General features: G+C 41.5%; 1 protein-coding gene and 1 non-coding gene across 2 annotated transcripts in view; one reads left to right on the top strand and one right to left on the bottom strand.

Moving 5' to 3' along the window:
• The window catches only part of VOPP1 (VOPP1 WW domain binding protein), a 184,902-nt gene that overhangs the window by 63,470 nt on the left and 108,113 nt on the right, over positions 1 to 13,319 (bottom strand). The window lies entirely within an intron of this gene.
• LOC141052805 (U6 spliceosomal RNA) lies at positions 6,840 to 6,942 on the top strand. The gene has a single exon (XR_012220896.1). It is a non-coding gene; the product is annotated as a U6 spliceosomal RNA (small nuclear RNA).

Below are 13,319 nucleotides of genomic sequence, written 5' to 3'. Positions count from 1 at the left end.
TGTGAAAATTGGCCCCCGGACGGTAACTCTTGGTGAAGGCTTTTCACGTGTGTTTCACATGAATTAAGTATATAAGTATTCCAAATGGCAGCATGTGTGGACCATTTTTTCTATGCAGATAATATCTTGAAAAAGGCCTAATAGCCGAAACGTTGATGTTTTGTCTGCATAACACTGGTCTCACAATATTATATTATGCCCTCTTTGGATGAATAAATAATAGATTCATATTAAACTGTGTGCCGAGGTTTTTTCTAAAAGTTGCTTTATTTTCCTCTGAGCACCAGACCGTGAAAGCAGTGAGCACCCCGTTCTCTATTATTGTCTGATTGGTACTGACACATTATTTATGTGTTACCATGCTATAAAGATTGTAATATATTGTATTGTATAATGTTCCGCATATTTATGTATAGATTAGGGTAAACTAGTGCATCCTTTGGGGACAATATAGGAGGGCACTTTTAGTATATAGTTCCCATTGATACGGGTAAGTGTAGTTCTGTAGTGGGCCTCTAGATGGGGGCATACTAGTCTTGTAGGAAGTTTATAGATGGTTAATTGTAGGAGGAGCTGCTATGGGATAAGAGTGTAAGATATAGGAATAGGTTAGAAAGGCGAGCACGCCCGAAGTGTCCACAAGGGCTCTATGCCCAGTACGACATAGCAGCGACGTAACATTCTTTAAGAAGAAAACTACACGGGCACAGTCAGACAGGAAGGAGAGAATTATATGGTCCAAGAGTCGTGCAGGGGGCAGAATATTCACAATGTGGCAGATCTTAAATAGGACTGAAGCTTGTAAGTCCGGGGCGAAATGGAAGAACGGCATCCCCTATGTCTTGAGGTCCTACAGGAGTGCTGCTGTGGTACCGCCTAGGGTGCTACTACCCTGTGAGGTGTGTGAGGACAGAGAAAGCAGGAAAGGGAAAGTGCAGGAGGAATTCTGTGTGGACTGTAATGTTACTGATGTGTCCGGGACCGTTGAAGAGAAAAGTAAAATAGTTTGTTTGGCATCTGAACCGTTATCTGTGTCTGTTCATTCCACCCTATGCACCGAAACTGAGTGTACAGGAGCTGTGCCGCACCGCAGTGGAATCCCTGATGGTGAACCAAAACCCCAAACAGGTACGCCGGCAGAAGATTAAAATTTTTCTGTGGGAAGAGGCAGGACACCAAGGCCCTGGTGTCCTTGGCAACGACTACTGTCCTGGCTGAATCCTACAACAGCAGAGCCAGGAAGAGCATCTCAAAGGCTAGAAGAGGTCGCATTGAAAGGGAAAGCTCAGGCTGAAAATATGAACTTGTGCTGTACTGAAACTACTATGGATTCTTTGTTATCAAGTAAAGTTGCACTGTTAATATGGAACACGGTTTCTGTTCCTGAGTGTGTGATATCTGGAGGTGGGACTATGGGATCAGCAGGATCTGCAAACGTGCATTTTGTGCAATACTCCCACACCACACAACAGACAGGACATTATCTTTTCTTTGTGGAGTGCCAAAGTGTGCCAGAACAGCAGCCCCTCAACATGACTACTACCCTGGCCACTTCACAGCAGGCTGAAATAGATCTAGTTCTATCATTTTGATCTGAGCACATTTAAAAGAAAAAACAGTGTAGTTGCACTTGAGTGGAACAGTTTGGCAGTACAGGACTAGCTAACAAGGCTACTATGTAAAGTGATTAAGGGAAGCGCTTGTTAAATGGACTCTCTAAAAATAGATAACTAAAGGAAATGTCATTATAAAAAATTCCTAAGTATTTTTATTTAGCAAATTTTGATCGTTTTGTCAACAGGTGTAATCACTATACAGTAGAATTAAAGTGGTATTACAGAAACCTGTCCTAGAATGTTTACAGGACTGATGCCTAAGGGCATGTGCAGTAGCAACTCCACACCCTCCTGTCACATGTAGATAGATGTGCTCCGAGTGAATATTCAGAAGTTAAACTGGAGATACCTGGGGGTACTGTGGTAGGCAGAGGCTGCCCACACTGCTATCCACCCTGTCTTTCTAATCTAATACCAGATATACAAGGACTGCTAAGGAATTAAGAGGTAGCTCATAGGGCTGTCTATATTGTATTTCTCATTTAATACAGAAGTTACCAGGGGAGCAGAGGAAAGAGGCTGATCACACTGCTGTACACTATGTCTTTCTGGTCTAATTCCAGCAATACAAAGATTGCTGAATTAAGATGGGACAGCCCACACTGCTGTCCACCATGTCTATCTGATCTAATACTTGAAACACCAGGAGCACTGAGGTAAGAAGAGGCTGCTCACACTGCTGACCAACCTGCTTTTCTGAGCTAATAATTGGGATTTAAGGAGTGCTGAGGTAAGAAGAGACTGCTCAAACTGCTGTCCACCATATTTGTCTGATCTAATACTGGAGATACCGGGAATACTGAGATAAGAAGAAGTAGCCCACACTTGTGTCTACCATGTCTATCTGATCCAATTCTTGAAACACCAGGAGCACTGAGGTAAGAAGAGGCTGCTCACACTGCTGTCCAACCTGCCTTTCTGAGCTAATAGCTGAGATTCAAGGAGTGCTGAGGTAAGAAGAGGCTGCTCACACCACTGTCCACCATGTTTATCTGATTTAATACTGGAGATACCAGGGATATTGAGGTAAGAAGAGGCTGCTTACACTGTTGGCCACACTTTCTTTCTGATTTAACACTGGAGATATCAGGATTCCTGAGGTAAGAAGAAGACACCCACAGCATTGTTCACTCTGTCTTTCTGATCAAAATTGGATATACCAGGGGTGGTAAGGAAGAAGAAGCAGCTCATACAGCTGTCCACCCCATCTTTCTGTTCTAATACTAGCGATATCAAGAATATTAAGAAAAGAAGAGGCTGCTCAGATGGCTGCCTACCCTATCTTTCTTATCTAATACTGGAGGTACCAGGATTGCTGAGGTAATAGGAGGATGCCCACACCGTCTTTACACTCTAATACTGGAGATAAGAAGTGTACTGAATTAAGACGAGGCCTCTTACACTGCTGTCCACCCTATCTTTCTGATCTAATACTACAGATACCAGCAGTGTGGTGAATGACAACATATGGTATAGGTATCTCCAGGTCACACTACTTCCTACTGCACATGCTCACTGGCACCTGTCCTAACATTCTAGGACAAGTTTCTGTCAGTGTAGTTGGCGACCATCTTAATTCTATAGTGATTACCTCCCTAAACAAAATGAAGGTAATTTGCAAATTTAAAGTATTTAGGAATTTATTTATAATAACATTCCTGTTAGCTATATAATTTTTTCTATTCCCAGAGAATCACTTTAAGGACAAAGAAGTATAAATTAATATCTCAGGTCCCAGAAAACTAACATAAATCTAATGTCTGAAAATCCCAAACATGAGATACACCTTTAATTTTGAATATTTGAATATTTTATGGGGGAAATGACACATTGCAGTAATCTGCTTGTTAGGTTGGATGTTAATCAAATATGAGCATGTGCGATCAGCTTGGGAATTTTAAATACAAAAGTCTTCCAGTAATGCACAAAAACGGCTGGTAATGGCAAAGCAAATAAATCAACGCTGGCAGAAATTCCAGGGATAAAAGAGAGATAAATTATTAAGAACTTGACATAGAAACTTGACTTGCACTTTACAAGGTAAAGAGTGCTGTATATTTTATATATGGGTGTGAAATGTGTGCAAGTCATCTTTTATTTAATGTGTCTCTTCTAGGTTGTGATCTGAACACGCCTTGAGACAACAGCATTTTTACATTAACATGTAGATCTGATGACAAGCCTTTGTGTCTGATTATGATTTATACAATAAAAATCATCTATATGTTATATTGAAAGAAATGACTATAAAGTTAGTGACTGTTCATGTGAATGAAATGTGTCAGGAACAAAGAAAAGCCATTTTCTCACATATTCAACAGAGAACATCAAAGTAGTCAGAACACAAACAGGGCATAGTGACATCCATGTATAAAACCACAATGGCTGCTTCCTCCTAAAATTGACTGTGCAGAAACTAGAAAGATGTTATATCTACTTAGAGTATAAGATGGAATTCACACTTCTGTTTTTTCTTTCTTGACCTCAAAAAATTATAGTGTACTAATAATAATAGAGCATGCTCCCCACTGTTCCACAGTCAAGCGAGCATCGGGTTGATTGGGTACACTCTTTACTCGGTCAAGTATCAAGGGTGCTAGAGCACCATGTTTCACGGATGTTAGACAGTCAAAAAACATACCTGTCATACACAGTAAAGAAGGGGGCGGGGGAGGGCACAGCCTAGAGGAAGCCCCCCCATGACTGCAATTGGCGGGCACGTTTTGAATTATTGGCAGTTTTTAAAATGATTGGCTGGAAGGGGGCAGGGGAGGGGTTCGGGGTGGGGGGGCAGTCTGGTGTGGAAAAAGTGCGGGAAGAAGGTCACTTCATCATCAGCAGAGGAGAAGAAGACCCACCCACCCTCCCTGTTGTGCGGTCATACAGGGTGAAGGATTAGGTGATTCCTGTGTTGTTATATGCTTATATTAAAAAAAAAATAAAAATTTTTTAACACAGTTAATGGTTAGATATGTCAAGGGCAAGAGGTATTTGGGTGAAACTTCCTACGAGGCGTTGTTATTGCCGTCGTCACAGTGGCTTCGGGGCGGGGGGTGGGGTTCTTGGAGTTGGCGGTGATTGGTCGGGGAAGGAGTTGGAAGTAATATTCCCGACAATTTAAATGGGTATGGGGGATCTGGCTTTTGGTGATGGGCTCTGGACGGGGTTGTTACCTCGGGAGCTCTGGTGGTTAGTCTCCCGGAACGGGAGTTACAGTGCCATCGAGCTGGGCTGGACGGCTGAGGGTAACATGGTGGTAGATTTTGAGGTTTTATAGCCAGATCTTTTAGCTCCAAGAACCCTCCCCTCGTATTATTTGCATTAAGATTAATATTTTATGTTTATTGTTAATGTTGTTAGTTCATTAATAAAATCGGCCGCTGTGGCCAAAATTATCTAAAGAATTAAAAAGTTGTAGTGTGCGTTATTTGAGGAGTGGGGGGAATATTGGGAGCTGGGTAGGTATTAATATAAAGGAAAAACTAGTAGCCATATGCGGTCATGCTTTAGCCATGTTATCTACTGGCATTACTGTGATTGGCCGGCCACATTGAGTCATCGGGTCTTATATAAGACCCTGTGATGTGATGCTCGGCACACTTTCCTCATGAAACAGTTCAGGGAGAGCTTATTTTAGATCAGGCATTCTTTTCAGGGCTACGTACTGTCCATTCTCTAGTAAATCCGCTGTTACCTGCATTCAGTGCATGGCTATCTGGTGGAGGAGCTATGGTTTTGGATTACAAACATATAGACAAAGTTTATTGCCTTACAGTCCTTCTATAGGTATAGTTCTGCTGCAATTTAAAGCCAAAAGCCCTTTTCAGGGCAGCATATTTTTTTTCCCCTATTAATACTTTAAAGTTTGCAAGCATACAGTATATTGTATACCTAATTTAAAATGTGCAAGGTGTGCTGTAAGGGATGGGGAAGTGGACATGCTGTTGATGGTGCATGTAGAGGCCAAGGCCATGGCCAGGTGAAACTGTGCCTGCTGCTGGAGCATAAGAAATATGCTCATCCATGAGAATAGCTTCCTGTCTCACTTTGCAGGGAGGCATGGACACCACTCTTGAAGCCAGAACAGTGCAAACAGGCGGTCAGTTGGATGGAAGATAATGCTTCCATTATGTTTCCCAGCACCACCCTGTCTTCCACGTGACCATCTCACTAGCCAAGAGTCTGGACCACATAATCCACACCCTGATCCTCCTTCCTCCCACCATGGCGACTTCCAGGAGACAAGTGATCTCACACTCAGACACTTAAGGAGGTCTTAACATTTCCATTTATTGATTGTAGGCAGCTATTGATTTTGAGCAGCCATGGTCAGAAGAAGACGAGGGTGGGGAACGGCAATCAGTATCTCAAAAGGTAGATAATGATGAGACACAGTGTATAAGATCGTCCTTTATGTCTAATATAGGGTGTATTGGAGTCCCTCTTCTAATTTCTGACAGTTCTTGCATTTTCCCCATAGGTTTTGTGAGTTTCAGAATCCCTCCTTCAAAAGTTAAACAGGATGTGTCTGACCATGTCAAACACATCACATGCTCAGATAAGGTAGTAAAATGTTAAAATTACATTTACAGGTGACTACTGGTGGGTGTTGTTTTATTTCTCCCTCTACTATGTCATCTACTGTAGTCATTGGTGATGGAGAAATTGTGTGAAGGATTACATGGCTATTAAGGGGTGGAGGAGACTTTTTTCTCTTTAAATTTTACCTTATATACAAGTCATTACACAGGAAAGGATGTTTTCTCACATTATTTGCTGAAAAATCCATTTTATTTTTGTTTTTGTATGTTTTATTGTCAATCCAGAAATGTGAAATGTGGAGTAATGCTCTGACAATTTTGTTCCCAGCAGCGAACTGGGAGTCAAAGATGTGCTGTTTCCATCCATTTGAGTGATTTTCCTGCCTCCTGAGCCCTCCACTTAGGGAAAATGCTTGAGTTTCCCATATACTTCCATTATACCCTGTACAGTATCGAGTCAAGACCATCCGAGTGTCTTATCTGCTCGATTCGAGTACCGAGCACTCAAGCATTTTAGTGCTCAATCATTACTACTGTGTACCCATAGTTCTTGTATGTAAAAAAAAACACTGATAGAGGCTTCTGATAGCATCCATGTGCCATTTTTGTTTACAAGTTATTGACCCTAATGACCATATTTGGTCTTCAAATCTACCCAGTGTAAGACATATGCTCATTTTTTATGCTTTGGCAGCACATATACTAAAGTTGGAATGATACAGAGAAGATTAGCATGGCCCCTGCGCAAGGATGACACGCAAATTCGTGAAGCGTTCCTCATTTTTTATGCAAACTACCATTTAGTAAAAAAAAAATCTAAGATGTCAGTATGGTGTCGGTGGAAAACAGTAAACGCATGAAAAAAAACAACATGTGTAAAGCCATGTGCTCCCTCTACTTCAATAGCAGGGGCCATGTTGAGTAACGTGCTATGAAGGAACAGGAACCAGCTGACAACCTCATGCCCCCATGTGGCCCAGCACACATGGTCGAACATCACACCGGTAAATGAAATACTTCATCTTCTTATATCTTTTGTACTACACCTGTATTTGTATATCTGACCATTGCATATGTATAACCATTGTGTGTATAGGTTATTGTCTGGTGTGCCCTTAAGGCGATTAATATATAATTTAACATTAGGCTGCTCTTTTATGTGGATCCACAAATCCACATGTCCATCTTCTCAGCTTTAACTTCCATGCTACCGGGCTGGATTCTGGCCCGATATAATCCCGTTAACGGACTGGGCTTATATGTAATGAGGAACTAGTGGCAGTCCTACCGGGCTGGCAGCACTGTTTCTCTGGTGCTAGTGAATGGAGCCTCTCAGCCTGTCAGCGTTGTGACCAAGTGTGGTGCCACACCAGCGACTGCATGGGCCACATCCTCTTACTACCTGTGCCTTCCTGGGCCCATGAGGACAGGAGGTGTCTGTCTAAAACTGTGCCAAGCTGACCTTACATGTCTCCAGGGGGTGCGTAATGTCACATTAGTGTAAGTGAGGAGACCATACCACGTGATCCCTCTGACATAATAGAGACATCAGGCGAGGTTCGTCACATGTGGTGGCAGATCTACTTGATCTCTCTAGTGCCATCCTTCACACAAGCTTTTTGTATTATCAGAAACTGGTTAAAAAAGTTGCCTTTATTTCACTATGCCATAGGACTCTGTTCACTAAGAAACACAGATTCTCCTCTGTTCTATTATGCAGATGTTACTCAGATAATTCAGCTTCTATGTAGAGCCATGTTACTCTTCTCACCGGAGAACTGTCGTTTTAATTGAGTGCCACCGCGATCAAATGTAGATATATGACACCTTTAGCAATGCCCATGATGGATGCTAGCAGCAATCGCAGGCATTTAACTCCTCTGATACAGCTGTCAATAGTGACAGCAACATCGATGGGCATCGCAGAGGGAGGGAGCTTCCTCTCTGCTCCCATTAGCACAATGTGATTATCAATTGTACCACACACAGAAAGGCATAAAATATATACCGATCAGAATCAGTACCCGGACCTCCATTCAAGTGAGTGGGGTCCAGGTACTGATCTGGTACCCGAACCAGAACTTTTTGTAACTGCTCGGCCACACTCGCCAGACCCGAACATCCAGGTGTCCGTATCTAATTAGGGGATCTGTATATGGAGTTCGCAAACTGTTCTAGGAAAATCTTTGCTCCAGAAGGCAAATAGCGCTTGGTCCCTCCCAAGTCTTACCGTATGGCTAAGCAGTCCTGTCCAGCCACATATGGGGTATTTTTACATACAGCAGAAATTGTGGGATATATTTTTATCCATTTCCCCTTGAGAAAATGTAAAATCTTGGGCTAAAACTAAATTTTGGTGGTAAAAATTTAATTATTTTTCTTCACTACCCAAATGGCATAAAATTCTGTGACACATCTGTGGTATCAATATGATCACTGCACCCCTAGATTAATTCATTGAGAGGTGTAGTTTGTAAAATGGGGTCACTTATGGGAGTTCTGCTGTTCTGGCACCTCAGGGGTTCTACCAACGTAATAATGCACCCTCAAACCAGTCTAGCAAAATCTGAAATCCATTATGTCACTTCTTCACTTCTGAGCTTTGCACTGTGCCTCAAAAGTAGTTTATGACCACATATGGTTTATCTATGTACACAGGAGAAATTACACAACAAATATGGTGTCCATTTTCTCTTGATATCCTTGTGAAATTGAAAAAAGTTTGGGTTAAAACAACATTTTTTGTGAGAAAAATATTTTTCTTCAATTTCACAGATCAACAGTGTAAAATTCTTTGTAGCACCTGTGGGTTCAAGGTGCTCTCTGCATGCCAAGATAAATTCCTTAAGGGGTATCGTTTCCAAAATGGGGCAACTTGTGGGTGGGTTTCTACTGTTTAGGTAATCTGTGGCTCTCCAAACACGACATGACACCTGCAGACCATTCCATCAAAGTCTCTTTTCCAAAACGTCACTCCTCTTCTGAACCCAGCAGTGTGCCCAAACAGTAGTTTTCCTCCACCTGTTGGGTATCGGTGTACTCAGGAGAAATTTCACAACAAATTGTATTGTGTATTTTCTGCTGTTGCTCTTGTGAAGATAAAAAATTGGGGTTAAAATAACATTTTTGTGGGAAAAATTAGATTTTTTTAATATCAACGTTATAAACTTCTGTGAAACACGTGGGAGTTCAAAATGCTCACCACACATCTGGATAATTTCCGTGATGGGTCTAGTTTCCAAAATGGGGTTTTCCAATGTTTAGCAACATCAGGTTCTCTCCATATGCGACTTTGCGTCCATTAATAATTCCAGCAAATTTTGCATTCAAAAAGTCAAATGAAGCTCCTTTCCTTTTGACTCCTGCCACATGTGGGGTATTGGTGTGCTCAGTAGAAATTGCACAACAAATTTTCAGATCCATTTTCTCCTGTTACCCTTGTGAAAATAAGAAAATGTGGGTATAAAGTAAACGTTTTGTGAAAAAAGTTAAATGTTCATTTTTTTCACATTGCTTCAGTTCCTGTTAAGCACCTGAAGGTTTAAAAAATGTATTGAATGTGGGTTTTGAACCTCATGAGGGGTACAGTTTTTAGAATGCTGTCACTTGTTGATATTTTCTGTTATATAAACCCATTAAAGTCACCTCAAATGTAATGTGGTCTCTAAAACCAAATGGTTTTGTAAATTTTGTCGAAAAATGAGAAATCACTGGTTAACTTTTAACCCTCATAACTTATTAACAAAAAAATTATGTTTCAAAAATTGTGTTGATGTAAAGTAGACATGTGGCAAATGCTATTTATTAGCTATATCTTTTTTGTGTTACAGTATTTTAACATCTTGTTATTATAAGCACCAATCATTTTTAGCTGCTTTGTTACACTCTACCTCACCTGATTACCTATTTGTCTTTTTTTGATAATTTTGTATAATGAAAATTTCTATCGCATTATATTTTCTCCCCTTGTTTTATTGGATCTCGGATATGGTACTTTGACAGTTATATTACATCTAGATATTTTGGGGGTATTATAATTATTTCTGGATCCAGTTTGTTTCGGTTTTGGTGATTTGGCTTTTTAAGGGGATGCCCCAATTGGCTATGCGGACAACTTTTTAGGTTTATACAGGGTGGGCCATGTATATGGATACACCTAAATAAAATGGGAATGATTGGTGATATCAACTTCCTGTTTGTGGCACATTAGTATATGGGAGGGGGAAAACTTTTCAAGATGGGTGGTGACCATGGTGGCCATGTTGAAGTTGGCCATTTTGGGTCCATCTTTATTTTTCCAATGGGAAGATGGTCATGTGACACATGAAACTTATTGAGAATTTCACAAGAAAAACAATGTTGTGTTTGGTTTTAACATAACCCTATTCTTTCATAAGTTATTTACAAATTTCTCTTTGTTTACAGGCATTGACATGTCGCAGAGGTTAATATGTGAGGAGCGGATAAAAATTGTGTTGATGTCTGGTGAACGCAGTACCCGGGTCATTTCATCAGATTTCAATGCAAGACACTCTACGCAAGAAAACTGTCACCATTCCCATTTTATTTAGGTGTATCCATATAAATGGCCGCTGCAGCAGCTGAATTTTGCAAGGGTGCCATTTGTGAGCAGCTAATATCCACTGAAGGGATGTTTGACTGATGCCAGATTGACGAGCTGAATTTGCAGAATAGGCAAAACAAAAATTGGAAAAAATAAAGTTGGATCCAAAATGGCCAACTTGAAAATGGCCGCCATGGTCACCACCCATCTTGAAAAGTTTTTCCTCCTCCCATATATTAATATGCCACAAACAGGAAGTTGATATCACCAACCATTCCCACTTTATTTAGGTGTATCCATATACATGGCCCACCCTGTACATGCATATCTGAATAATCATTCATGTTTAATTGACTTGTGCATGTGACCACTAAATCAGATTTGTTCCCGGATTATGCTCTTGTCCGTTAAATTTGTCACCTGGTTCCTGGTATAACCTCTTAGTCTATCCCATGACTACAGATCAGTCAGGTAATAGTCCAAGAGTTTTTACTGAGAATCATGCGACAGACTTAATGGTGAATGTGAGGAGCTGGCCATAGACTTTTTCCAGCATGGAGCACTTGTATATCAATCTTATTGTTGTGTTTATTAGAGACTTGCTTGCTCATCAGTTTAATGTGCACAGATCTCTCCTGGAAAGTGTTCAGCCTCACGAATCAATGTTTCCACTCAGTGACAGTAAGCAGACGAAGACATCTGGATCTCATGTATACATAAGGCCTACATTTGCATTTGTGTCCTGCATCTGGTGGGGAGATGTGTGTTTACCCTTCTCTACAGGGGGCATCCTTAATACACAACCCTGCAGACAGGCTAGAGACTGGGCTTCCGGAATATTCTTTAGCAAATGTTTAAAGGGGAGGGTGTGAAACCTCTGCCTATCCAGGGGGCTGATCCCATGAGAGGGGGAACAATATGCCACATGTTTAGTGAAGGAGTTGGTGTGTTGACGTCGTGGTTCTGTTGCTGAGGTCCTGGTGCCTATGTATGGAGGCCTATGGAGATTGGAGATCGGCTGCTGGCTGAAGCTAGATACATGTGCTACGGTCGTGTTATCTGTTGCCTTGAGGAGCATAGACTACATACTATACTGGCAGGAAATACAAAAGCTGTTGGACAACCAAATGTTGGAATACAGTGGGTATCCCCTTGCATGAGGGCAATGGAACTACTGCTTGTGGAGTGGGGGCAATGTATTTTGGCCATTTACCTGGAGATGTTGTAAGACCATGGACATAAAGAATAAAAATTTGTTGCATCATTAACCTGCCTAGATGATTATTACAACCCACAACCTCAGATCTACACAGTAAAGAGTCAATAGTAAAGGAACAATTATCCAGATAAGTGTAAAGTTACCAAAGGCGGTAGCAGTGGACAAGACGCTGCTTTATAATGCCCTAGTACTTTACAGGAAAATTGTGTCCCAGTCCCAATGTACTGCCAGTTGTGGGGTGCATCACATTTAGTTGACAGCTGCATACCTCATCTTTCTCTTGGCTTCAATCTTCCGAAGCTGTCACACATAACTTAGGGGACACACTGTTTTAACAAGCAAACATTTACTAAAAAGTTCAAGTTCATCAGATTGTAATGTAGGGGGTGTTCAGGCAGCTAGTTTGGGCCCTGCATTCCTGTGCATGCCTGCTTAATGAAACCGGGTATGTTTTGTATGTTTTATTTTGTGCACCATGTAATGTGGTAGCATTTGACTATACATTGTGCAAGTTATATATATATGTCTCTAGGTGTGAGGGATAGAGATAGGGATATGTAGTAATACAGTTAGGTTTAGTGTTCAGTAAGGGTCATGTAGGATTTTGGACAGTGAGGGGCACTATAGAGCCAGATTTAGATGTCAGATAAGATAGGAATAGTTAGCCAATGGGATGCTAGCTAGTGGGAGGAGTTAGCTGAGAGTGAGCGGGAGATTCTAGAAGCTAGGGTGTTGAGATTTAGATTCTTGAGGGGAAGAAGTGAAGTTGGAGATGTGTGTCATGTCTGTCTTCGGCGTACGAGTGGATCTGGGCAGCCAGAGGGAATCAGCAGTTAGGCCTATGGGTGACTCCTGTGACGTCCAGGACCTATGGTGTGACAAGGATTGGCAGTGGCATCCCGTAATTTCGCCCAAGACGGGGAAAGTGGACTGGGAGCCCCAATGACAAGCTAGACTGATGATCCACAAAGCTGCAGGAATGGAGACTATGGTACCAGATTACACATTGATAGGAATGACCAAGGACAGCTTAGCAGAAGGAGCATCCATGACATATGAGGACTGTTGGACGGTGTCTGTGATGAAGTTAATGAGTAAAGTTTTATTGAAAATAAACCTGGATTTTGAGAATATTTGTGTGCTGCTGAAACAGATTGGGACTTTGCACTCTGAGGAGACTCCTGACCCACAGGTGGGTGAAGTACATTGCAAACACAGCACACAGCAGAAAGAATTTAATGTTTCTGTAGTGGAGCGTCAGGGTGTGCCTGAACAGCAGCAGGCCCTCACCATGACTATCACCCTGGCCCCCGTTACAGTAACATGCAGTACTGGGCACAACACTTCTTAGTTCCTGTTTCCTTAATACAGTGCATCTT

Source organism: Dendrobates tinctorius, unplaced genomic scaffold (assembly GCF_039654945.1).
Source record: "Dendrobates tinctorius isolate UK_male_01 unplaced genomic scaffold, ASM3965494v1 ptg000162l, whole genome shotgun sequence".
NCBI classification, from domain to species: domain Eukaryota; kingdom Metazoa; phylum Chordata; class Amphibia; order Anura; family Dendrobatidae; genus Dendrobates; species Dendrobates tinctorius.
The sequence above is the reverse complement of the archived record's forward strand: the minus strand, read 5'-3'. Positions and strand labels throughout refer to the sequence as shown.